This window comes from Mauremys mutica, chromosome 5 (genome assembly GCF_020497125.1).
Source record: "Mauremys mutica isolate MM-2020 ecotype Southern chromosome 5, ASM2049712v1, whole genome shotgun sequence".
Classification (NCBI taxonomy): domain Eukaryota; kingdom Metazoa; phylum Chordata; order Testudines; family Geoemydidae; genus Mauremys; species Mauremys mutica.
This window is the reverse complement of record NC_059076.1, coordinates 106,434,466-106,461,692: the sequence shown is the minus strand read 5'-3', so window position 1 is coordinate 106,461,692 and position 27,227 is coordinate 106,434,466. Positions and strand designations below refer to the sequence as shown.

General features: G+C 38.9%; 1 long non-coding RNA gene across 1 annotated transcript; it reads left to right on the top strand.

Annotated features, from left to right (window-relative positions):
* The first annotated feature begins 1,894 nt into the window (after positions 1-1,894).
* On the top strand, positions 1,895-27,227 carry LOC123370838. Its single transcript, XR_006579588.1, has 4 exons — positions 1,895-1,940; positions 4,448-4,686; positions 13,214-13,369; positions 27,151-27,227. It is a non-coding gene; the product is annotated as an uncharacterized LOC123370838 (long non-coding RNA).

Here is a 27,227-nt window from a genome sequence, read left to right as displayed (position 1 = left end):
GTGACACACATGGCTGAGTGTTGAATAACTATTATCTATGTGTTTTATTAATAGGTTATTACATCAAGTAGACATTATGTCTGTAAAACTGTTTACTTGTATAACTATATAACTATATTAAACCACAACACTCAAGGTTTATCCTCTCATTCTTCAGCTCTTGGCAAGATTATTTCTAAGCAGGGGATAGAGTATCATCAATCTGCTGACAATTTACAGGTCTCTTGATCTTTGGATCATACTTACTCCTTCCTTCCCCCCAGCGCCCAGTTGCTTTTGTGGGATGCATTCTTATTTATTATAGTTCACAATAAACTCATTAAAGCATGAAGTACTTCAGCACAACTGATATTCTGAGGCAGCATGATTCTTAAAGGGCAAGCAGTGTTTTCAGAGCAAAGAGAAAAATCTCACAATAATGGAAGTATTTTATTAGATAGTAGCAGTTAGAGTGCAACAGGGTCACAGAGTGTAATAACAAAAAATCTAGATACTTTGTATTTGCGCCAAGTTAGCAGAGATCTTCTAATTACTACAAAGTAATATTATCATTAAATGTCCTTATATTCTAACAACTATGTTCATGTAGTTTATATGACACCTGAACTAGAAGAAGTAAAACAGAGCTTTAAACTGAAACCCTCTCAGGCTTGAGTTATGCTAATGGCTCACTAAGTAACCATGTACTGTAATTTGAAAAAAAAATGCTGCAAGATAGTTGTTAGGTAGTACAGTGGGTTCATACATTAGCTTCCTGTATTATCTCACAGCTTGATTCATTTAACCTACTACCCAGTGTACATTTGCTATTACAGAATCACCAGGTATTTCATCATTTCTGGTAGTTTTTACTTGGAAAAGGCCAGACTGAAATAGAATAGATTTTTCCAGTCACTAGTGAGGAAGATTGGCATAACCACACAAAAAACATCAGTATGCAGCACCTGCATACATTATGCCTGTAAGGATCTAGTGCTAGCAAATCACTTTCACAAGCAACAAGGCCTTGATTTAGCTAAGCACAAGCGTAACTATTTTGCTGACTAAAGATTCAAAGCTGGAATTCTCAAAGGAGAATGAGGGATCCAGGGGCTCTAGCAGTAGCCACTTAGGCAACCCCATGCAGTCTGGGGTGCCTCTGCAGTGCCCTGCCTATAGTAGCCCCCCCTCCTATGGGTCCTTTAAGCACTGCAGAGAGTCTTTATTGTGGTTTATAGCACCCTGTAGCAGGGTGGACCCCACTCCTGCCCTGAAGGGGTAAAAACAGCCCTGGGAGGGGGCTGTGGCTGGAGAAAGCAGCTTTTAGGCTGGGCTGATTGGGGAAGTGGCTGCAGCTGAGGCCATGCCCCAAACAGACTCAGCTGGCCCTATAAAGGCAGACAAGCCAGGGGCAGACAGGAGTCTTTCTCTGCCTGTAGAGGGAGAAGGGCCTGGCTGTAGGGAGGCAGAGGCACTGGGGAGCCCCAGGCTGTGGCCTAGCACAAGACCAAGGGATACTGGGGGTTGCAGAGGGCAGCCCAGGGGTAGGCCAAGGCAGCAGGTCCAAATCCTCCTTGCCAGTGATGAGTGGCTGATACTGCAGTCTGCCCCAGGGCGTGGGGCTAGACAATGACTGGCAGTAGCCATATACTGAGGCAAGGTGGGGATAGAGGGTGAGGGTTCCCAAAGTCTCAGGACTTGATCCTGCAATAAGTACTGAATGGGTAGACTTCAGTAACTGAGGGGAGACACAATTAATTCAGCAGGGCACTACACAGATACTATATAGTACTCATTGCAGGAGCAGGCCCTATTTAGGATGAAACACAGTAAGAGAGAACAACCAACTCTTGCCTTCTTTCCTACCCCAAGGAATGCTAAACCTTCTAACCTCTAACTGAACTGCTGAGTTCTGGAATTGAATGTTGTCATCTATCCCCAAACTGAATTTTGAACACTAGGTAACAATTTCTAAATAACTTAGAAGCTTAAGTCTCATTGACTTTTAGTGGGATTTAGGCTCCTAAGTCATGTAGGGGTTTTTTTTGTTTGTTTTTAAATGTTACTGTAGCACGGTGGTTACCCGCTCCTGTTCTGAGGGGTTTAAAAGCAGCCCTGCCGAGAGCTGCAGCTCTAAAAGCCTGGGCTGATTGGGGGAAGTGGCTGCAGCTGGGGCCAAGCCCCAATCAGGCCCAGCTGGCCCCTATAAGAGGCAGTGAGCCAGGAGCCTAGTCAGTCTCCCTCTGCCTGTAGAGAGAGAAGGGCCTGGCTGCAGGGTGCTAGAGACAGGTTACTTGAGTGGAGCAGGGCTGAGGAAAGGCGGGGGAGCTCTAGCTTGGAAAGCCCCAGGCTGCAGCCTAGTATAAGGCCAATAGGTACTGGGCATTGTAGGGGGCAGCCCAGGGGTAGGCAAAGGCAGCAGGTCCAAACCCCTTTGCCTATGATGAGTGGCTGATACTGCAGTCTGCCCTAGTGAATGGGGGCTAGATGGAGACTGGGTAGTAGCCAAAGATGGGTTGCGGGTTCCCCAAGGAGTGGTGACCCAGATTGGTGGGGTACTGCCAGGGGGCAGCACCCCAGTTAAAAGGGCACCAGGGTCTAGGGAGGGACATGGGGCCCAAGAGGACAGGTGGATCACTGGCCTGCAGAGGGCACTTCGGGAGGCTGGAAAAAGCGCTAATTCCCAGAAAGCACTAGCAGGAGGCACCGCAGGGGTGAGTCCACATGTCTACACACCCCTTTTGGGGTTGATTTAAATTTTAAAATTTTGTTAAAACTAATATTAAAAAAATCATACATGGGAAAAGAGTGTCTGGACATCTGGGTATAGTGCTTAGATTATCCACAAATACAACGTTTTTTTTTAAAGTCATATGATACATAGAGTACATACTCCGCAATAACCCAAATTTAGGTGAATAGATTTAACAATACAGTTTAGATATTAGAATACAAATACTCATGAAAAGTTGTACAGGGATTTGGTTGTGGAAAGCAAAATACTGAGTGGAGATTGTGCCTTGGTAATTGAGAATTAGGTTGGTTGTCCATTTAGAAAATACAGTCCATGAAGAAAATATTTGTTACTTTCCTAACTGCGCTTCTCATCAGCACTCCAGCTCATGCCTCCTGGCATTGCTGATGTCCAGTGATGTGTTCTATGTAGATGTCCCTCGATCACCTGATAGTGTCCGACATCATGAGTTGCTGCATCAGCCGAGTATAGTGTTGACCGATTCCGCATTCTCTCAGCACTTACTTGTTACTGGGGTCTCATGCGCCTAAGGCTCTGATGATCAGTGTGTGTATCTGGACCTGGTAACCCTCAGCTCTCAAGGTTTCAGCCAGAGGGGCATATTTCTCTACCTTTTGAGCTCAGGCATCATGGAAGGCCAGATTCCTGTTCTTGAACAGCACTGTGACATCTACTAAACACAGTCAGTCCTTAACCAAAAATAATCTAACATCTAAAATCATAAGCTCTACGTGAAGCCACCAGTTCCCACTCTGGCCTTATTTCCTTACTCTTTTTTTCCCCTTCAGTCAGTCACACCTCTGCAGCTTCCTTCTACCTTTTATATTAAAGCATCTGATTCCCTTCAGGGGAGGCTCATCTCATAATCAGGGTTGGTTTAGCCTCAGGCTCTCCCGCCCATGGGCAAGCCACTCTGTTAAAGGTCCCCATTTCCCATTGATTTTTCAATGAATATTGGATTATTCAAAGTTTGATCTAATAGAAGGCAACACTGCAACCATTTCTCACTGACCTTATTTAAAAAAAAAGAGATCTTTACTTACAGGAACCAATAAGCTTTTACTCAGTTCTTTCATACATGTTGAAGTCTTTTGTATTATGGTATTGTATTTACACTTTCATATCTGAAATAGGAAGATTTTTTTTACACTGAAGTCCCACATGGGCAGACATATTTCAAACAAGAGTTTGGTCATTCCAGCAGATCAGCAGGAAGCAGGTATTTCAATAAATTCCTGTCTAGTGTACTCATTAGTTATTTTTATTATACTGTGAAGGTGTTCCAAATCCCTCATGGAACTCAATTATATTTTGAAAATGAAAAGCAAGATACTATGAAATATTCAAAGAGGAAAAATCTTCTCAGTTAAGAAAAAAATCTTAATACATCTGCCAAAAATCTCTTCTCATTCTCTTCCCCAAAACAAAAAATGCGTAGTAAACTATGTACAGATGGCTGAGAGGTAATTTTACTGTCAGGTGTAGATGGTTAAAGCTTTTTGAACTGACCTTCTGTAGATGGTGATAGGCAGGGCTCAAATTGGCTAGGTCACCCTGGGTTGGTCACTGAGGCCCAGATCCTCAAAGGGAAATCCATGGGAGCTAGGCATCTCAATGCCTTTGAGGATCTGGGCCTCAAGACTATTCTTTTATTTAATTTGTAGCCTGCTATTTTTTCACCAGAATCCAAACTTTTCTTTTTTCTTTTTACAGTAAATCTCTATGCCTTTATGACTGCAGACTAAACACTGAGAACCTGAAACAGGGGTAAACAGTGGAATGCTGCACTTAGACTACATCAGCAACTCGGAGACCTGAACTTCCCCATTAATCTCAGTGTTCTTTTAGATGCTCGGTGATGACAATATAAATGGCAACATCTTCATTAACTATTTCACGGATACCAGATTATGTGAGAAAGGCGAAGAAGGATCACAGATTTGCAGTCTACTGTGAGTAATATTTCGATATCACAGGTGGATAGTGTTTGGCAGGAAAAAAAAATCAGTTTAAACTAACCTGGGATTGCAAACTTTAGTATGCACTAATTATAATGTCATTGTTATTGCATGACATCACTAGTGGACAAAGATAGGATAGTTTGGGTGAATTAACCATGTACTTTCATAGCTTAACATGTTGGAATTTCTTTTAAGTTTATCTTTAATTCTGAGTTACCTAGCTTTGTGATACTTTTCATAGATTTTGAAGCCATCATCTAATCTAACCTCTTGTATAAATATGGGCCATAGAGTTTCATTCATTTACTTGTTTGGGGGATAATTTCAAGAGCCCCATAGTGTTTTTTACCCCTAATTTACTAACATGTAGTCAGTCAAGCTGCTGTACAATGTGCTATCTTTTTATCTGCAAATTTATATAAAATCCCATGCACATACATTTCAGATTGATTCCATTAGATTGAGAACTGGTTAAAGGACAGGGAACAAAGGGTAGGAATTAATGGTAAATTCTCAGAATGGAGAGGGGTAACTAGTGGTGTTCCCCAAGGGTCAGTCCTCGGACCAATCCTATTCAATTTATTCATAAATGATCTGGAGAAAGGGGTAAACAGTGAGGTGGCCAAGTTTGCAGATGATACTAAACTTCTCAAGATAGTTAAGACCAAAGCAGATTGTGAAGAACTTCAAAAAGATCTCACAAAACTAAGTGATTGGGCAACAAAATGGCAAATGAAATTTAATGTGGATAAATGTAAAGTAATGCACATTGGAAAAAATAACCCCAACTATACATACAACATGATGGGGGCTAATTTAGCTACAACGAGTCAGGAAAAAGATCTTGGCGTCATCGTGGATAGTTCTCTGAAGATGTCCACGCAGTGTGCAGAGGCGGTCAAAAAAGCAAACAGGATCTTAAGAATCATTAAAAAGGGGATAGAGAATAAGACTGAGAATATATTATTGCCCTTATATAAATCCATGGTACGCCCACATCTCGAATACTGTGTACAGATGTGGTCTCCTTACCTCAAAAAAGATATTCTAGCACTAGAAAAGGTTCAGAAAAGGGCAACTAAAATGATTAGGGGTTTAGAGAGGGTCCCATACGAGGAAAGATTAAAGAGGCTAGGACTCTTCAGCTTGGAAAAGAGAAGACTAAGGGGGGACATGATAGAGGTATATAAAATCATGAGTGATGTTGAGAAAGTGGATAAGGAAAAGTTATTTACTTATTCCCATAATACAAGAACTAGGGGTCACCAAATGAAATTAATAGGCAGCAGGTTTAAAACAAATAAAAGGAAGTTCTTCTTCACGCAGCGCACAGTCAACTTGTGGAGAGAGATCACTTGATCATTGCCTGTTAGATTCACTCCCTCTGGGGCACCTGGCATTGGCCACTGTCGGTAGACAGATACTGGGCTAGATGGACCTTTGGTCTGACCCGGTACGGCCTTTCTTATGTTCTTATGTTCTTATATTCTAATAGTCCTGGAATTGAGTCTTGTATTTTCTCTGTTCACATTTATTTAAATAAAAACTTTAGAACAAAGACCAAAAAGTACAGAACAAAGATCAGGATATATTACAGATACAAAAAGTAAAAAATAAATCTAAACACTCTTCACCCCAGACTATCTCCTGAAAATTAGAAGATCAGTGTAGTATTAGACTCCCATGTTGATCACTATTCTGCCAAAATCTGTCTTTTCTCCCGCTGCCAGCAACCAAATAACTGCACAAATTCTGTAGCATGAAATAGAGCCCCTCTCTCTCTCTTTCTCTCTCTCTCTCCCCCCCCCCGTCTCTCACACATTTTCATACCCAAACATTCCGAAAGGCATAACCAGAAGCAAAATCCATGTATAAACAACCCCTGATAAAACTTCCCTTACAAAAGAAAAAAATAGATAAGTAGCCCTTAAGTTCAAAACTGATTACTTGACCTGAGGTGCATAATTATCTCAAACAGCAGCACTCAGACCCCTATTCTGTTTGTGATTTTCCTCTCTTATGCCTGCCAGTAAGCTGTGTTTTTTTTATTATTATTCCATTCACAATTAGGGCACCATTATCCAATAACAAAATCCATTAACACAATAGAATGAATAATTAATCTATTAACAGTTTATTAGATAAATCATTGAGGGCTTTAACCAGTCCTATAATTTTCTCAAGTTATTTCATAATACAGAACACTAACATTTTAAACCATGACAAAGTCCCTGGAAAGAAGTTTAATCATTGTTGCGGGTCTTTTAAAGCAATCCAGACTATTAAATGGAGTTTGCTATGTTTGAATTCATTTGAATCCCATAAGTGAGTTCTGTTCAGAGGTTTTTGGCATTTTATGAAATTAGTGATAGAATTTCTGCTTATTATGGGCCAAATTGTGGTTCTTACCCTCAGCTCTCAGGGATGGGGCTGGGCAGACAGACTACTCTAGTGGCCTGTCCCATAAGCATTGTGCTAGAGGTACACACAGTTTCTCTGGGAGCACGGAGTGAGTCTGGGCACAACTATTCCTTTTGAAAAGGTGCAATATGTGTTCTCCCACTGTAGGGCAGCTGTGGTCACCTGTGCAGAGAGCAGCTTATAGGACCATATCTATTCCATTCTACATAGATTCTTATATCACCTTCATCACCAGAGTATCTGAAACACAGATCCTCAAAGATATTGAAGTGCCTAGCCCCCACTAAGACATAAGGACCTCAATACTTTTGCAATCTGGGCAGAATGCCTCCTTTTCCTCTGTGTGTCTTTTGGAATGATTAGCACTGCAGTGGGCCCTAGAGTGAAACAGTCTGTACATTTTCTGATTGCAAGGACATGGTTGTGCTCTGGATCCAGATTTTTAAACACCCATAGTTCAGCCTATTACAAAGACAGGGAGCTATTTTGGGATTGTAAATAACACCAGATGGCCAATTTCTTTCACTTTAACTCATGTTAACTTCAGTGGACTTACCTGTTGACAAAGTTACTACTCAGTGTGAGTAAGGGCATTAGAATCTGGCCAAGAGTATTTTGGAATGTTAGTTCTATAGGTTTGGGATGATATTCCATTTTTTGGTGCTAAACAGTCACTCTGGAGCTGAGAGTATTTTAAAGTTAAATTAAATATCTTAAGCTACTTAAAGTTCAATTAAGTATCATATAGCCAGCATCAACATTAAAAAAAAATACAGAGCATGGGACATACACAAAGCCAGCATCAATATTATAAAATTATACACAGCCAGGAGCATGCAGAAAGCCGGAACTGACATATAAAAACAGCAGAAGTAGTCACAATACCCACTTCTTCGGTCTTGCATCCGAAGAAGTGGGTATTCACCCACGAAAGCTCATGCTGCAAAACGTCTGTTAGTCTATAAGGTGCCACAGGATTCTTTGCTGCTTCCACAATAATAGTGCAAGTGTTGAAGAAATACATAGAGGAGTGGTGGAATGACCATCTCAGCTCTTCAACTTGTTGGTTTTTTGCAAGGGCATGTCTCTTTTGTCAAGTCAATCTCCTCCTTTTCCTTCAGGCTGTTTGTGATGAAGAGCTTTTCTCTTCTCTCCCCTGGAGAGGTCTGGCGAGAGATGATGATCTCCCTGGATTTGGTGGTGGTGGTCTTCACAGAAGCACAGAAATGGCATTGTGCCAAACCCCACTGGATTCCAACCTGAAAAAAGTTTGGTTCAGAATCTACATTCAATATATTCTAAATTCTGCACAAAGTGTTCCTGTCAAAATTCATTGCTGATAACTCCTGTGAACAAAGTTTTGACATCAGAAGTGTGTAGTATAGGCGTCAATCTTTTTACGTATTCATCGCACAACTTAAAATAGAAAGAAAAGTAAAAACAAAAATACTTGATGTTAATGCAACACTATGGTTAAAAATTTAAATATACAAAGGGCAGGATATTTAAAGTTGTTTCCTCCAGCAACTATATGCCTCCTTGTATATACATTATTTTTATAATAAAAGTAATATTTATATAATGCTATAACTGACTTTTACTGTAAATACAATAGCTTTTCTTTATATTTATATATTGATGATTTTTTAATATTACAGATTTAGAGACACACACACACATGCTATAGTAAAAAGGTGAATTTATATACACATGCTAGATTATTGGAGCTACATGATCAGCTATTGTAAATTTACAATCAGTCTACTGAAGTTGATGAAGATATGTGAGTTGAGGATCTGGCCCTATGCCTTAAGATACATATGGTTGGGGTGGCTTTTCTGAGAGACTGAAGCTTCTGAGGAACAGGTAGAACCTGAGAAGGTAGAACACAGTTGCTGGCTTATGCCCTAACTAACTTCTACATTTTTATAACTTAGAGCTTTGATCCTGAACTGTAGGATCTTGGCCAGATATGGCAAAGGGGGAATTTTAGGTAAGAGTTATAAACTTCTGAAAACAGATTTTCCCCCTACATTATCTTTTTATTATGAAAAATATTTTAATTGCAATAAATAAGGCATAGGACATTGAAGAGTATGGCACAACTTAAACCAGCGGTCCTCAAATTTTTATTCTGGTGACCCCTTTCACACAGCAAGCCTCTGAGTGTGACCCCGCTTATAAATTAAAAACATTTAATATATTTAACACCATTATAAGTGCTGGAGGCAAAGTGGGGTTTGGGGTGGTGGCTGACAGCCCCATGTAAAACTTTACGACCCCTAAGGGGTCCTGACCCCCAGTTTGAGAACCTCTGACTTAAACTCAGCTGTTTGCATCCCAGCGGTGTCATACTAAAAACAATACATTATTCTATTTCCCCTTTTCTTAAAACTTCTTAACATTATCACTCAGAAAGATAGATACATAATACATGAACTTTAAATAGATAAATTCACCAAATTCAATAGTGTAAGAAGAGACAGGGCATAAGAAAGACCTTTAAGAACACCTGGGAACATTGTCTGAGCAAAAGGATGCTGAAATACTTAGGCATAATAAATACATTCACCTTAAACACTAACCTTAAACACGGCAAAAAAATTCTCATAAGGAAGCAACTCCCACTTTTCAAAATTGTGTCTTTTATGTCAGACTCACAGGGTTGTCCCATTTAATTTCCAAAGCATTTAGGTGACAGTCTTCAGTGTGTCTTGGATATGGCTGACCTACTTAGATTCTGAAAATGAATTTGGAAGAATGTGAATGGCTTACAGTAGAATGAAAACTAAAGCAACCTGCAGGCATTTGGCTCTGGATAGACATTACTGGTCTGGGAAGACAAACTATAAATTAAATCTAACATTTTCTTTAGTCTACAATAAAATGATCTCTTTTTATACTTAGAGTTAATTTATTTAAGCAGGCATGACATCGTTGGGCACAAGGGAGAAAGGGATTTTCTGCAGACATGTCAAATGGTTAGATGCTATAAGGAAGAGAATGGAAAATATTACAGGAATGACTGTTTGATACTATATAGCTATGCGCGCACACACACACACACACATTTTCATTTTTAAATTGGCTTATTCTGTTTTCAGCTATTTCATTTAAAATAGATTTTACACTGTATCATTCATCTGTTGAGCCTAGAGAATAAACCCAGGAATAAGGGTGTAGCCTATTGTTAGCATTTCTGGTATAAAACCTTCTAGACATTCAGAATGGAACAATCTAGCCGGTTGCACCAGAATTACCTGTGGAACTACAGCTGCAGTGCTCACTTTACACAAGCAGCCCAGAATGAAGCCCATATATCTTACTAATTGAGATGTAATGGAATAGTATGATATCAATATTTTATTGCCATGAATTTAGGAAGACTGAATAACTAACAAGTAGTGAAATCATGACAAAATTATGTAGGTCATCCCAAATGCATGCCAATAAATCCTTTAAACCATGTCACATCATTATGTATTCTGTACGCACGAAATATTTTTCCGAGACAAATGTTAGTAACAATTTAAAGAGCTTTAACAATTTTATTGATATTATTTTTCAAAACCCTCTGCCTCTAAGATCTGACTACCACTTTCTAACTAAATAAAAACAAGAGGGAAAGGAAAATCATAACTATGACATTTTAGAAACCTTTACAATTATATAGAATGGCTTTTCTGTTTATAATAATGTGGCAATTTTAAGACTGATATATTGGAACCTTCAAGCAACTACTTTTAGTCTCATTGGAAAGTTCTAGCCTTAGTGGTTCTTATATGATATCATTCCACTCACCCTGATGAGGGGTTAATGGTGCCTCAACACCACGTCAGCATAATTTTGGGAGAAAATTTAATATTTGATGGTGAAGCTGTTTTCTGAAGGTTGTTTTTATCAGAGGCAGATTTGTGAGCAGAACATAGGTGAGGCAATACTGTACCCTGAAAAATATAATTGATCACATGGCTCAGCAATTTATATATCCATCTTGTATGATATATTATTTGAGAAATGATCATGTAATGAATGACTTTATTGTCATGTGTGCTACTTTGTGTAGTTTTTATTTTTATTAATAAAACTAATTTATTAATTTAAACCAATGACTGTGAATTATTTAAATCCCCAATACTGAAAGTTATGCACGTTTCACTTTAGACAGCCATTGCAGGATCAGAGTCTAAATTTGTAAATTAGGGAGTACACACAAAATCAAGCAGGTGTTACAAAATGCACTTTGTTCATTTATTTTATCAATGATAATTTAGTTTCAATTACCTGTGCTAATACTTCATAGCACACTTGTAGATGTGCCATAGTATATTTTGTAAAAATAAGGAAATGTTCCTAATATGAAAACTCACAACAACATCTGAACATCTCTGCTGAGAGATGGGGAGAGATTGACATGTTTTGTGAATTATAAAGAGAACAGATTAATTAAATTTAGATTAGTGAATTTCTGCAGTATAGTAAAAGCATGTGTGTACAGTCACTATTTTAAATTAATGTTTCTATGTACATGGCTATGTATATGAATAAAAAACTACATCAAGTGGCACACATGTATGACAATAAAGCCATAGCGTATTTTATATATATAAATATATAAATTATATATATAAATTCCTTTTAAAAGCTCACCATTGGAAGTTAATTCCACTTCTTCTGTTTATACTAGTGTATTGCTTTAAAGTCTTTGTCAAACTGTTTAATGAAGGGTTTGGTTCCTGGTAATGAATGTCATGTTCCTGACAATGAGATCCGGTAAAATGGTTTGAAGTGATATATAGGGATTGTTGACTTTGTTACAGAATACACACAGGGTTTGATTTGTCTAATACTCTCTGTAGTCTGGCTGAGATACATTATGCACAGCCCACCAGTATGACGCCTGCTGTGACTTTGCATTATGTTTCAAAATAATAGATTCTTCTAGAGGAATGAATGCCTTATAGTACAGTAATTGATTGCAAGTGCCAATACAGCAGCTGCCTTTGTGCACTCAGGAATATCTTTATTTTAGGATTGTTCCTTTTTTAATATCCTTATTCTATTTTTAAAATATATATAGATATATAGTGCCAATTATTCCTTAGTGATATTATTTCATAGGCCTCTTGTGGAACCGCTAACAGTAGGGGAGGAGCTATAAAAGTGAAAGGAGAGCACCATTTTTACTAAGAATATCCTATGAGTATAGTTAAATCTAATAGCTTATTTGCAATATAGATGTGGACATATGACATTAGATAGATTCCAGTGGATGGATAAATAGCTTTTATTAGCAGAAAACTGTTTAGATGATTTTCATGATTAACATAAGTTTAAAAACTTTACAAGGCAGGGATATTGTGAAGAAATACATAAACTCAGCTGTAATGTTTAAGCACTCAGAGCAGGCATCAGGAGAGAAGGTTTAGCTCTTTTAGTTACTGCATAAACACTCTACTCACTGAGTCTGCTAAGATTTCTAGAAACATCTCGTTTACATGTGGTCCATTCAGAGGCTTAACACAGTCATTAGCATAGTCATTGCCATAGCTATAGCATGTTATAATCTCATTTGCAAGCCTAGGCTATTTATATGAGGTGCACTTCCATCCTAGTCTCTCATTACTGCATTATCTGAGCACCTCATAATCTTTACTATATTTTTTTCTCAACAATTCTGTGAAAAAGGCAAGTTCTATTATTCCTATTTAATAAATGGGAAACTGAGGCACAGAAAGAGTAAATGATTTGTCCAAGGTCACACAAGTCTGATATAGTGAAGAACTGAACCTATGTCTCCCCAGGCTAAGTCCAATGTCCTGGCCATAAGACCAACCTTCTTATCAAGTAACTTGGTATCTATTCTTATACACCCATGAATAACAATATATACAGATTGGTATACAAAAGGGCTGCTGTCAGAGGTGGGAGAGATGGGGATCTTATCCGTAGCTGTGACTTATCTGCATGCCAGTGATGGCTGTATTGCTATTATGAACATGTTACAAGAGGAGTGAGGCCAGGGAAAAGTGATGGGGGATGAGGGATAGCTTCCATAGTTACATGTCTAACAGCTGGCTAAACCTTTCCTCCACAGGCAAGGACATGAAAACAGAATCTTTCCCCAACAACCTAGCTAAGAGGAAAAAAAAATATCCAGGCCAGTGGCAGGATATTTAAGTTACCCAGAGGAAGGAGAAATGAACTGAAGCACAAGACTTTGGTTACCGTGGATATTCTTCCATCACTGTGGGTATGTCTACCTAGCTGTCCAAGTACATACCTAGGGGGTTGGGCGGGATTGTACTCAGGTGGTTAGCCCAAGCTGCCACCTGTGCCACTCTAGCAGATTGCTATTTTTAGGGTGCCAGCTTGAGCAGAGCTAGTGTTTGTATGTATGTACGTCTACTTCCCAGCCTCTGTTCAGACATACCCTATATGGTTTAAAATAAGTGACATTATCTTATTGTTGTTTGTTACAACTCCTAAAGAGAAATCTTTAGTTTTAACATGTTTTTTTCCAAACCCAAGATATATTGACAGTCTTTTGAGAGAAGAAATGCCCTTTTGTCTGGTCCTTAACACAGATTGGACTATAGAGTGTGTTTTTGTATGTTTCAGACACATTCGGGAGATTAGTTCTGCAGGGGCTTGTTAGCAGTGTTTAAGACAGTTGTACAAATTGCGGTCGTAGTTATCTCACCGTTGACATTCCTGATGGATATTATGTTCTTTAGTTTAGAATTTCTCAGAACCCTCAAATAGGTGAGGAGAGGAAGATCAACTCTCTAAAATGGCCTTTGTCTTACTTCTTCTCCTTGATTATTTCCCATTATTACTGTCATTCATGAAGCACCCTAGAGGGATCAGGTGAGGCTCTTGTGTTCCCTGTGAACAGGCAAAGCTGCCTGTCAGTCATGACTGCACCTGCGGCATTAAACTCCCACTCCAATTAAGCCATAGACAGAGGGCAGCTTGGATAAAGCACAGCTATTTGTGATGGTTAATGCTGACCGCCAATCCCGCTTGAGCTGTTAATACAGAAGTGTCCTCTGCTGACAGACACAACAAAGGTGTCAGGAAATAATATCTGATGCTAGCTGTGCTGTTCTTGTCTCAGTAGTGTCCTGGAGCTCTGGGAAAGGACACACCACGCTTGAGTACAAAGCCTTCCAACCAGCTATCTCCAAGAGCAGTCACACTTCATGAATATTTCATGAGCTCATTTTGTTGTGAAAATTTTACTCAATTCTACCTCTATTTACAATTTTTTTTCTGGGAATCTTCATATACACATGAACAACATGGGAAGGTAAATGAACATTGAGGAATACTACATATAATGTCCCCCACAGAGCTGAGTGAAAAATTGGTTTTTTTTTATTCAGTGACTGAATAGAGAAACTAAAAAAAAAAAAAAAAGGTTTCTAGTTGAAATTGATTTTTTTCAGCTTTTCTCTTCAAAATTAAAAACCAAAAAACAAAACAAAAAATCATTCAAGTCAAACATATCAAAATGGTTTATTTCAGAAATATCAAAATAAAACATTTCTGAATTTTTATTTTTTGCAGAAACTATTCCCCAAATTCAACCCAAATTCATGAATAGTTTCAGTTCCCTAAAAAAATGCAGTTTTGGAGACAAAATTGTTGTTTGCTGAAATATATTTTCCCAGCTCTAACCCTAAGCATAGATGCACAATTTCATATACACCGCTACCAAGGGGTCCAGCAGAAGAAGGGAGGGGGAAAAAATGGCAAATACAGTACAGTGTTCAACATAAACAGCTAATACAAAAAAAGGGAAAGTTTAAAAGAAGAATTGACAATGTAAGAAAATTTTCGGTGCTTGTTTCATTTAAATTAAGATGATTAAAAGCAGCGTTTTTCTTCCGCATAGTAAAGTTTCAAAGCTGTGTTAAGTCAATGCTCAGTTGTAAACTTTTGAAAGAACAACCATAATGTTTTGTTCAGTTACAAAACCATCAGAATTATGAACAATCTCCAACCCCAAAGTGTTCGTAACTCTGAGGTTCTACTGGAGTGGTATTAGTAGCAAACCTTCATAACACAGTAATATTCAAAGGTCCTCAATCTTGCTGAGGGACCTATTGTACTAGGTGCTACACAAACACAGTTAAAAGGTGTGCAATTACCCTCAGTATCTACTACTTGACCAGAAGAATCTAAGCTTTTATTTCCAGCCCTCACAACTGATAGAAAATCCTGCTATTTCCTCAACTATGGAGGGCCCTCTCAGAGTAGAATGAGGGTAGTTCCACTGCACAGGATTTAGGATGTCCATGCACTGAACACAGATCCTATCCCCATAGTGGGTCCCTTCATGATGCTGTGCAGCAGGAATGTGAGAGCATAGCCATCCACCAGTTTTTTTTCCCAGTGCAATGGATGGCACAAGCAGAGATGAAGGTATTCCTTCCCTGACACTAGATTAGCAGCTATGGGGCAGTTCTGCTGCTGTGAATTGACTGTGTATGAAGGAGGGAGAAGATTGCTTCTCCAATCCCAGAAGAACTGCCCTGCTCAGGTTGCACTGTGGGGCTAACATATGGGTGTTAGACTGTCCACCTCTGTACTGCTCCAAGAATCGGTCTGCAATGTCAGGAATCAGTCTTACTTTAATTTATCATTTCGATCCTTTGGCTCAGCAAAGTCAGTTGATATAGGTTGAGGATCTGTCCCAATGAATCTGCCTTGTATTAATATTTAGTCACATTTGGAAGATGTTCTTCACAGCCATAAGAGCTAGAAACTTACATTTTATTAAATGAGATCTTAACTTCTGGTGAAACTAATGGAAAAGCTCCACATTAGCCTCATAGAATTTTCTACTCAACACTGAATTGATGATCTGTGAAACCTTGTTATAGCCTCCTAATGAAGAGTAATTTTCTCTGCACACTGACAAAGAGCAATGAATGATCAAATGAAGACCATCACAAAACACTCAGTAAGTATAAATAATTATTCCTCTAATCTGATTTAAAACAGGAGAGGCAAATTAGGGAGTGGTGCCTCTATCGCAACCAAAGATGGACAATCATTCACATAGATTCATAGATTTTTAATACCAGAAGGGACTTCAGATCATCTAGTCTGGCCTTCTGTATATCACAGGTCATATAATATCACCTAGTTATTCCTGTATTGAGCCTAGTAACTTGTGTTTGACTAAAACATCATCCAGAAATACATCCAGTCTTGAGATGAAGACTTCAGTAGCTGGAGAATCCACTTCTTCCCTAGGTATTCCTAGGCATACATAATAAAAATGTAGCACCAAAAAAAACCCTCACAACAGAACAGAAATGGAAAATAAGAAGTGATTTAAACACTCACTATACAACCCCTCTACATAACTTTCAATTAGATTTTTTTTCCCTATTGGGATTAAATCCTAGAATTGAACCACACATTTGTTAGTGATTGAAGACAATTTCAGTTTGGAGTGAGTTGACTTTGTCTGTCATTACAGTACTATGAGCAAGTGACTTTCCTATCTGATCTAAGACTCAATCCACATGTTCTATGGTAGGGTCAAAACTGATCTCACTTTTGTGGTCTGGCTTTACTAATAAACAATAAGATAACATAAAATCTAGTCCAAGCCTTCTTCCCAAGCTTGGTTGTTCATCTCAGCCACTAGGTTCTCTTTGCCTCAGGCCTCAGTTCCTCTGTCAGGACAGTCCCCTCTAAAGTCTGCTTCCTCCCTTTTATTAAATCCATCTGGATGGCCTTCCCACCTGGCTTGATACTAGCAGTAGGTTTTGGCAAGTGAGTCCCTTTAGTGCCTATCTCCAGAACAGGCCATTTACCTCTTCCTATCCTACTCAAGTGTATATTATGTCCACATTATCAGAGCATGCAGCATTAACAAATCTGACTTGATTACCAGTTGTACAGTCTTTGTTTTATGAAGAATGTAGACATTAGTGCCTAATGGTAATAGCATCTTTTATAATATCAGAATTCTGTGGCACCTTATAGACTAACAGACGTTTTGCAGCATGAGCTTTCATGGGTGAATACCCACTTCTTCTTCTTGTATCCGAAGAAGTGGGTATTCACCCACGAAAGCTCATGCTGCAAAACGTCTGTTAGTCTATAAGGTGCCACAGGATTCTTTGCTGCTTCTACAGAACCAGACTAACATGGCTACCCCTCTGATACTTAATATCAGAATTGACATTCAACACTTCCCCCGATATCTTCTGATGCAAGGTGGCTCCCGAATATGGGCATGAGAGGCTGTTCTAGTTTTGATTTTGACTAATAGGGAGGAACTGGTTACCTTCTTTGAGAAGGTAACAGATTTTTTAGATAAAGGAAATGCAGTGGATCTAATTTACCTCGATTCAGTAAGGCATTTGATATGGTTCCACATGGGGAATTATTAAATGAAATCAATATGATCAATATGAAAACTGAAAGATGGATAAGGAACTGGTTAAAGGGGAGACTACAACAGATCATACTGAAAGGTGAACTGTCAGGCTGGAGGGAAGTTACTAGTGGAGTTCCTCAGGGATCAGTTTTGGGACCAATCTTACTTTATCTTCTTATTACTGACCTTGGCACAAAAGGTGGGAATGTGCTAATAAAGTTTGTGGATGACATAAAGCTGGGAGGTATTGCCAATACAGAGAAGGACTGGGATATACAGAAAGATCTGGATGACCTTGTAAACTGGAGTAATAGTAATAGGATGAAATTTAATAGTGAAAAGTGCAAGGTCATGCATTTAGGGATTAATGAGATTTTTTTTTTATAAGCTGGGGACTCATTGGTTAGAAGTAACAGAGGAGAAGAAGGACCTCGGAGTATTGATTGATCACAGGATGACTATGAGCCGCCAATGTGATATGGCCACATTAGGCGAGGTATTTCCAGTAAAGATAAGGAGGCGTTAGTACTGCTATACAAGGTGCTGGTGAGACCTCATCTGGAATACTGTGTGCAGTTCTGGTCTTCCATGTTTAAGAAGGATTAATTCAACTGGAAGAGGTACAGAGAAGGGCTACTAGGATGATACGAGGAATGGAAAACCTGTCTTATGAAAGGAGACTCAAAGAGCTCAGCTTGTTCAGCCTAACCAAAAGAAGACTGACGGGATATATGATTGTTCTCTATAAATATATCAGAGGGATAAATACCAGGGAGGGAGAGCAATTATTTAAGCTCAGTACCAATGTGGACACAAGAACAAATGGATATAAACTGGCTATCAGGAAGTTTAGACTTGAAATTAGACAAAGGTTTCTAACCATCAGAGGAGTGAAGTTCTGGAACAGCCTTCCAAGGGGAATGATGGGAGCAAAAGACATATCTGGCTTCAAGACTTGATAAGTTTAGGAGGGATGGTATGATGGGATAGCCTAATTTTGGCAATTAATTCATCTTTGACTACTAGCGGTAAATATGCCCAATGGCCTGTGATGGGATGTTAGATGGGGTGGGATCTGAGTTACTACAGATTACTCTTTCCTGGGTGTCTGGCCGGTGAGTCTTGCCCACATGCTCAGGGTTTAGCTGATCACCATATTTGGGGTCGGGAAGGAATTTTCCTCCAGGGCAGATTGACAGAGGCCCTGTGGGGGGGTTGCCTTCTTCTGCAGCGTGGGGCACGGTTCACTTGCTGGAGGATTCTCTGCACCTTGAAGTCTTTAAACCATGATTTCAGGACTTCAATGGCTCAGACAAAGTTTAGGGGTTTGTTGCGGGAGTGGGTGAATGAGATTTTGCGGCTTGTGTTGTGCAGGAGGTCAGACTAGATGATCATGTTGGTCCCTTCTGACCTTAAAGTCTGTGACTCTCTGAGAATCTGAACGTGGAAGGCAGCTTGGGTGAAAGTGATCATGAAATGATAGAGTTCATGATTCTAAGGAATGGTAGGAGGGAGAACAGAAAAATAAAGACATTGGATTTCAAGAAGGCAGACTTTAGCAAATTGAGGGATTTGGTAGGTAAGATCCCATGGGAAGCAAGTCTAAGAGGAAAAACAATTGAAGACAGTTGGCAGTTTTTCAAAGACATTATTTAGGGCACAAGAGGAAACTATACCACTGCATAGGAAAGATCGGAAGTATGGCAAGAGACCACTCTGGCTTAACTAGATCTTCAATGATCTAAAATCAAAAACAAGTCCCACAAAAAGTGGAAACTAGGTCAAATTAAAAAGGATGAATATAAACAAATAACACAAGTATGTAGGGACAAAATTAGAAAGTCCATGGCACAAAACAAGATCAAAGTAGCCAGAGACATAAAGGGTAACAAGAAAACATTCTACAAATATGTTAGAAGCAAGAGGAAGACAGGGTAGGCCTGCTATTCAATGAGGGGAGAAAAATAATAACAAAAAATGTGGAGATGTCACAGGTGCTTAATGACTTCTTTGTTTCAGTTTTCACCAAGAAAGTTGATGATGGACATCTAATGTAGTAAATGCCAATGAAAATGAGGCAGGAACAGAAGACGCTAAAATAGGATAAGTTAAAAATTACTTGGACAAATTAGATGTCTTCAAGTCACCAGGGGCTGATGAATTACATCCTAGAATACTCAAGGAGCTGACTGAGGAGATATCTGAGCCATTAGCAATTATCTTTGAGAAGTCATGGAAGATGGAAGAGATTCCGGAAGACTGGAAAAGAGAAAATATAGTGCCAATCTATAAGAAGGGAAATAAGGAAAATCCAGGGCATTACAGACCAGTCATCTTAACTTCTGTACCTGGAAAGATAATGGAGCAAATAATTAAGCAATCAATTTGCAAGCATCTAGAAGATGATCAGTAGCATGGATTTTTCAAAAACAGATTGGGTCAAACCAACCTGATAAGAACATTAGAACGGCCATACTGGGTCAGACCAAAGGTCCATCTAGCCCAGTATCCTGTATACCAACAGTGGCCAAAGCCAAGTGCCCCAGAGGGAGTGAAACTAACAGGTAATGATCAAGTGATCTCTCTCCTGCCATCCATCTCCACCCTCTGACAAACAGAGGCTAGGGACACCATTCCTTATCTCATCCTGGCTAATAGCCATTAATGGACTTAACCTCCATGAATTTATCCAGTTCTCTTTTAAACGCTGTTATTGTCCTAGCCTTCACAACCTCCTCAGGCAAGGAGTTCCACAAGTTGATTGTGTGAAGAAGAACTTCCTTTTATTTGTTTTAAACCTGCTGCCTATTAATTTCATCTGGTGACTCCTAGTTCTTGTATTATGGGAATAAGTAAATAACTTTTCCTTATCTACTTTCTCCACATCACTCATGATTTTATATACCTCTATCATATCCCCCCTTAGTCTCCTCTTTTCCAAGCTGAAAAGTCCTAACATCTTTAATCTCTCCTCATATGGGACCCATTCCAAACCCCTAATCATTTTAGTTGCCTTTCTCTGAACCTTTTATAGTGCCAGTTTATCTTTTTTGAGATGAGGAGACCACATCTGTACACAGTATTCGAGATGTGGGCGTACCATCGATTTATATAAGGGCAATAATATATTCTCCTTCTTATTCTCTATCCCATTTTTAATGATTCCTAACATCCTGTTTGTTTTTTTGACCGCCTCTGCACACTGCGTGGACATCTTCAGAGAACTATCCACGATAACTCCAAGATCTTTTTCCTAATTCATTGTAGCTAAATTAGCCCCCTCATATTGTATGTATAGTTGGGGTTATTTTTTCCAATGTGCATTACTTTACATTTATTCACATTAAATTTAATTTGCCATTTTGTTGCCCAATCACTTAGTTTTGTGAGATCTTTTTGAAGTTTGTCACAGTCTGCTTTGGTCTTAACTATCTTGAGTAGTTTAGTATCATCTGTAAACTTTGCCACCACAATGCTTACCCCTTTCTCCAGATCATTTATGAATAAGTTGAATAGGAATGGTCCGAGGACTGACCCTTGAGGAACACCACTAGTTACCCCTCTCCATTTTGAGAATTTACCATTAATTCCTATGCTTTGTTCCCTGTCTTTTAACCAGTTCTCAATCCATGAAAGTACCTTCCCTCTTATCCCATGACAACTTAATTTATGTAAGAGCCTTTGGTGAGGGACCTTGTCAAAGGCTTTCTGGAAATCTAAGTACACTATGTCCACTGGATCCCCTTTGTCCACATATTTGTTTGATTAGTAAGACATGATTTCCCTTTACAGAAACCATGTTTACTTTTGCCCAACAATTTATGTTTTTCTATGTGTCTGACAATTTTATTCTTTTCTATTGTTTCGACTAATTTGCCCGTTACCAACGTTAGACTCACCGGTCTGTAATTGCCGGGATCACCTCTAGAGCCCTTTTTAAATTGTCGGAGAAAAACTTAGTTCTCACTTTTTGGTTGGGTGCAGCAGAGTCAGATACTTTATTCTGTTTAGCAGCTACAGCAGGGAGAGAGTGCACTAGGACATAGGGTTTCCCCTTCCTAGACAGGTCTCTCAACAGGTAAACAATTACAGCAAGCATTTATACTTTCGTTACAGACAATAATAAGCAACAACTGCATTTTGTTTATACATAGGTCATCCTGATATCTTGTTTTTTCTCACTTAAGAGACTCCAGTCTACATTTCCTATTATCTACACATTATCTACACAAGGTCGAAACAACTTCTCACACAGTTCTTTTCCACTCGCCTCACACAATCCTCGCTTCTACAAATCTTGCGTTATAAGGGTTACAGTTAGCCTAACTCTTGCTAACAGAGACTGTCATGCATTAAGATCCCCTACAAATCCCTGTCAGTTCTTTCTCTACTTCCACAAAATATTGGCCTTACATTAGCTATCTTCCAATCATTGGGTACGGAAGCCAATTTAAAGGACAGATTACAAACCCTAGTTAATAGTTCCGCAATTTCACATTTGAGTTCTTTCAAAACTCTTGAGTGAATGCCATCCGGTCCTGGTGACTTGTTAATATTAAGTTTATCAATTAATTCCAAAACCTCCTTTAGTGACACTTCAATCTGTGACAGTTCCTCAGATTTGTCACCTACAAAAGCCGGCTCAGGTTTGGGAATCTCTGTAACATCCTCAGCCGTGAAGACTGAAGCAAAGAATCCATTTAGTTTTTCCGCAATGACTTTATCGTCTTTAAGCGCTCCTTTTGTATCTCGAGCATCGAGGGGCCCCACTGGTTGTTTAGCAGGCTTCCTGCTTCTGATGTACTTAAAAAACATTTTGTTATTACCTTTTGAGTTTTTGGCTAGCCGTTCTTCAAACTCCTCTTCGGCTTTTCTTATTACATTTTTACACTTAATTTGGTAGTGTTTATGCTTCTTTCTATTTACCTTGCTAGGATTTGACTTCCACTTTTTAAAGGAAGTCTTTTTATCTCTCACTGCTTCTTTTACTTGCTTTCTTTGACAGGGTAACAAGCCTTGTGGATAGGGGGGACGTGGTAGACGTGGTATATCTTGACTTTAGGAACGCTTTTGATACTGTCTTGCATGACCTTCTCGTAAATAAATAAGGGAAATGCAACCTAGGTGGAACTACTATAAGGTGGGTGCAAAACTTGTTGGAAAACTGTTCCCAAAGAGTTATCTGTGGTTCACATGCTGGAAGTGCATAACGAGTGGGGTCCCACAGGAATCAGTTCTGGATCCAGTTCTGGATCCAGTTCTGTTCAATATCTTCATCAATGATTTAGATAATGGCATACAGAGGACACACATAAAGTTTGGGGACAATACCAAGCTGGGAGGAGTTGCAAGTGATTTGGAGAATAGGAGTAAAATTCTAAATGATCTGGACAAACTGGAGAAATGGTCTGAAGCAAAGTATTCCATTTAGAAGGAACAATCAGTTGCAGACATACAAAATGGGAAATGACTGCCTAGGAAGTCGCTCTGCAGAAAGTGATCTGTGGGTCATAGTGGACCACAAGCTAAATATGAGTCAACAGTGTAATGCTGTTGCAAAAAAAGTGGACATCATTCTGAGATGCATTAGCAGGAGTGTTGGAAGCAAGACACGAGAAGCAATTCCACTCTACTCCACTCTGATTAGGTCTCAGCTGGAGTATTGTGTCCAGTTCTGGGTGCCACATTTCAGGAAAGATGTGGACAAATTGGAGAGAGTCCAGAGAGGAGCAGCAAAAATTATTAAACATGACCTATGAGGGAAGATTGAAAAAAATGGGTTTGTTTAGTCTGACAAGAGAAGACAGTTTTCAAGTATGTAAAAGGTCATTACAAGGAGGAGGAAGGAAAAATATTTTTCTTAATCTTTTTAGATAGGACAAGAAGCAATGGGCTTAAATTGCAGCATGAGAGATTTAGTTTGGCCATTAGGAAAAACTTCCTGTCAGGGGGATTAAGCACTAGAATAAATTGCCTGGTGAGGTTGTGCAATCTCTATAATAGGAGATTTTTAAGAGCAGGTTAGACAAACACCTGTCAGGAATGCAGAGGTCTAGACTGGATGACTTCTCAAGGTCCCTTCCAGTTCTATGATTCTATGAGTGTATGGACGAATTAATAGTTTAAACAAGCAAGCCAAAAGACCGCAATGGAGTTAGCAACCTAACATTAGATGAAAAAGGCTCTACAGAATGTGTAAATTATGCATATTATGCAAATTATGCACCATTTTTTTAAAAACCATGATATTAAATTGAATCACCATCTTAACAACTAGAATGGAGGATAGTGGTATTAGAAAGGAAAGGGTGCTCTTTGGTTAGATTACTGGATCCAGGAGATTTCAGTTGAATTGCTACTTATACCAGAGACGTCGCCTGTGATCTTGTGTCAGGAATAAGAACTTGCGTCTGTGCATGCTTAGTCTCGGGGCAGCCTCTGAGCACCACTGAGCCCACAACAGGACACCTGCTTGATCTCTCCACCTAAGAAAGACTGCAAACCTTCTTTTAAACCCAACAGCAACAAGTGATTTCCGGCTGCTCAATGCACATATCTGCAGCTTTAGTCTCTCTTGTGCTAGCCTTGCACCTGCCTCAGCCCTGTCTACTCCAGCACTGCTTTGTTCCTGACTCCAGCTCTAACCTTCAGTGCTGTTCCTGGCCTGATTGCCCCTATTATGACTGCTAGACCTGACCGCCAAATCCTGGTTTGTGACACCTTGGACAAGTCGCTTAATTTTTAATAATAATAATAATAATAATTAATAATAATAATTCTTGCTTCGGTTCCCCATATCCAAAACCGGAGATGGAAATACTTCTGGTCTTCCACCCTTTACCTTTTTCAGTTATGAACTGTGGGGCAGTGACTGTCTCTTATTATGTGTATCTACAGAACCCAGCACAATGGGGGCGCCACTGTAATAGGGGCCTGTAGTCAGTACTGCAATAGAAATAATAATGAATTCTCATTTAAATTAATAAGTTTGGATGAATAAAATGCAACAAAATACTGCAACAAAATGACTCAGTGCATGCGGTAAGGCCATCCCATCCTTGGATACATTTTCAACTAGAACAAGGGTTGAGAACAATCCTTCACTGCTAGTGGACTAAATTGACCTATGGATGTTTTCCATCTCTATAATCTCTTCAAGAAATAAGCTTGTAATTTGGAATGGTGCTTAGCTTAAAATCATTTGTGACTCATTATTAGAAATCTGCCAGTAACAGTCACCTACTCCTCCCTGCCAGTTTCAAGAACAGTTTCAAACTTCTGCTCATTTTGGAACATTTGGGTTTTTTTTAAGTTGGCTTCCAAATAATTGAATTGAACTACTATCAAAAAAATGTTGTGGCTGTACATAGCTGAATACTAAATGATTCACTTCTGGGAAATTAAGTGAATAAAAATACAACAAATTACTCAGCATTGTTTAAGTGAGATATCAAAGATAATAAAGGTATTTTATAAGGTGTCTGAACCACCAAGGAATTGTCACTTGTCACCATCATGTAATGAAGTGGAGCAGGAGTATGCCTGCAAGACTATGCAACATGGAGGGTTGGTGGGCTTTTGTTTGGTTAGTTTAGTAAATACTGCATATCAGAGAGAACTTCCTAATCTTTCTTAGACAGTCTTTCATACTTCCAGTGGTTGGTAGTTTGCGGCTTAGTTTTGCATAGTACTGATTGTCCACAACTCTCATTGATGTTTATGGAAGCAGAGAGCAGTCAGCAACTCACAGAATGAACTCACAAGGTTTTTGATGATTATTTTATTTTTCATAGGTGTAGTCAGAAGAAAAGGTTTTGTTTTGTTGTTTTTTTAATTCCTGCATTAGGGGGCCTTGCAGTGGCTCTTAAAAGGAGGGTAAATTGGAGGCCAAAACAGAAGTTAAACTAAACTAATAAGAAGTGATGGATGTCCCCATCTTGTCTTTATAATCATTACATAGATATCATACATGTTTTCAAAAGTCTTACTGTTGTTGTAGCTCTGCTTCCCCTGAAAACAATAGTAAGGCTTACTTGACTTCTGTAGGAACAGAGGCCAATGCTTGAGTGCTTTTGAAAATCCCACCTCAGCACCCTATGATCTTTCAGCTCTATTAACGTTAACAACAATTATTGCATTATCTTGTCCTTCTGGCTCAAAACATTTTAAATATTTGTAACACATAGAGAATAAAAAGAGAGGGATTATTTCTCATCATTTAAGGAGACACAGATAGGAATAATGGTATGAAATTAACAATTTATAGAAGACAATTCTTGGAGTTTAGATGGAAGAAGAGGTCCAGACAGGTGGGGAGGCAACAGGCAAAAACAGCCCTGTACTCTGGGAAACCATCTTTGGAAGAAGGACAAAAGTTGAGATCAGTCCATTGCCCGTCTTAAACTGTTTCTTATCCTCCAACTGCATGGAACTCCACTATAATGCCACCATATTTTAGACTTCAGGATTTATGAAATATCACTTTTGTTAAAGGATAGAAGATTTAGGAAACTGTACAAGCGTTACCAGCAACATTTCCTCCACATCCTTCATTTGGGGGGGTGACCTTTGGTATTAGAGAAGAAAGCAGAAGGTTTGAGATCCATGGAGAAAGGAAGTCCCAAACTTGTATACAGGTTGCCACCCTTTCTCCTCAGCAATATATTTTCTGTAGGCACTATGCAATGGTTTGAAAGTTCCTCTTCTTTGAGGAGTGGATGGCACAAAACAGCAATTCCTTCTCCTAAATGTTAAGGAATGAAATACTGTACCTACTGTTTTAGAGGAGACTATGCCACAGAGTGGCACATCTGCCTACTCCATTCCAGCAAATATTCTGCAGATCCATTGAGATCTGGCTACTTGTGACCTGGAGTAGTTTCAATAAATTTCCAGGGAAGTGTGAGGAATGTTCTGTACTGGTTTGACATCCCTCTTTCCACAGGTTCATGATCACAATCACAACATAAACAGGAAAAAATACAAATCTAAATAAAACTTTGTCAGACAGTTAATATATATAAACCTGCACTGCTGTTCTGTTTTCCACTTGAATGCAAGTCTGGAGTTCAGATTCCTCTCAAATGTCTGCGTATATAACAAATTAACTGTCCACAGAAAAGTTGCAATCTTCCATTTTGTCACTGATTTCATTAAAAAAAGAAATAATTTTGGCCTGTCCCTTGAGCCAATCCTTTATCACTATAAGCATCTCACAAGGAGGAATAAGGATCTTGACTTTTTATTCACTTCTATAGCACTTTGTACATCTATGGTTTTAAGTGTCTCCCTGATTTTCACAAGCTTTGTCTGGAATTGTTCCTAGCTAGATAAGAAACCACAAACTGACATAACAACTAAAATCCATTAGAAACATGAAAATGGCTGTCCATACAGGGAAATATTTAACCACAGGACAAAGAAACTTTGCAGGAACCAGCCAGTTCAAGTTTATGGAACTAGCTATCATATGAACTAAGGATAACTATTGTCACAACATTCAGAGGTAAAATTCAAAGCCCAAACAACTTCCTTATGAATTTTAAAATGGATTTTTTTCTAAAGTTTTGCTTGTCTTTTGCCAGCCTATTTGATTTAAATTAATATACATTATGTTCTTTTTTCCCCAGCTTCCTCTAAGAAACTGAAAGGCACACATTGGGTATAATATCTCCAATAATACTGAATGCTAGGGAGATTTTTTGAA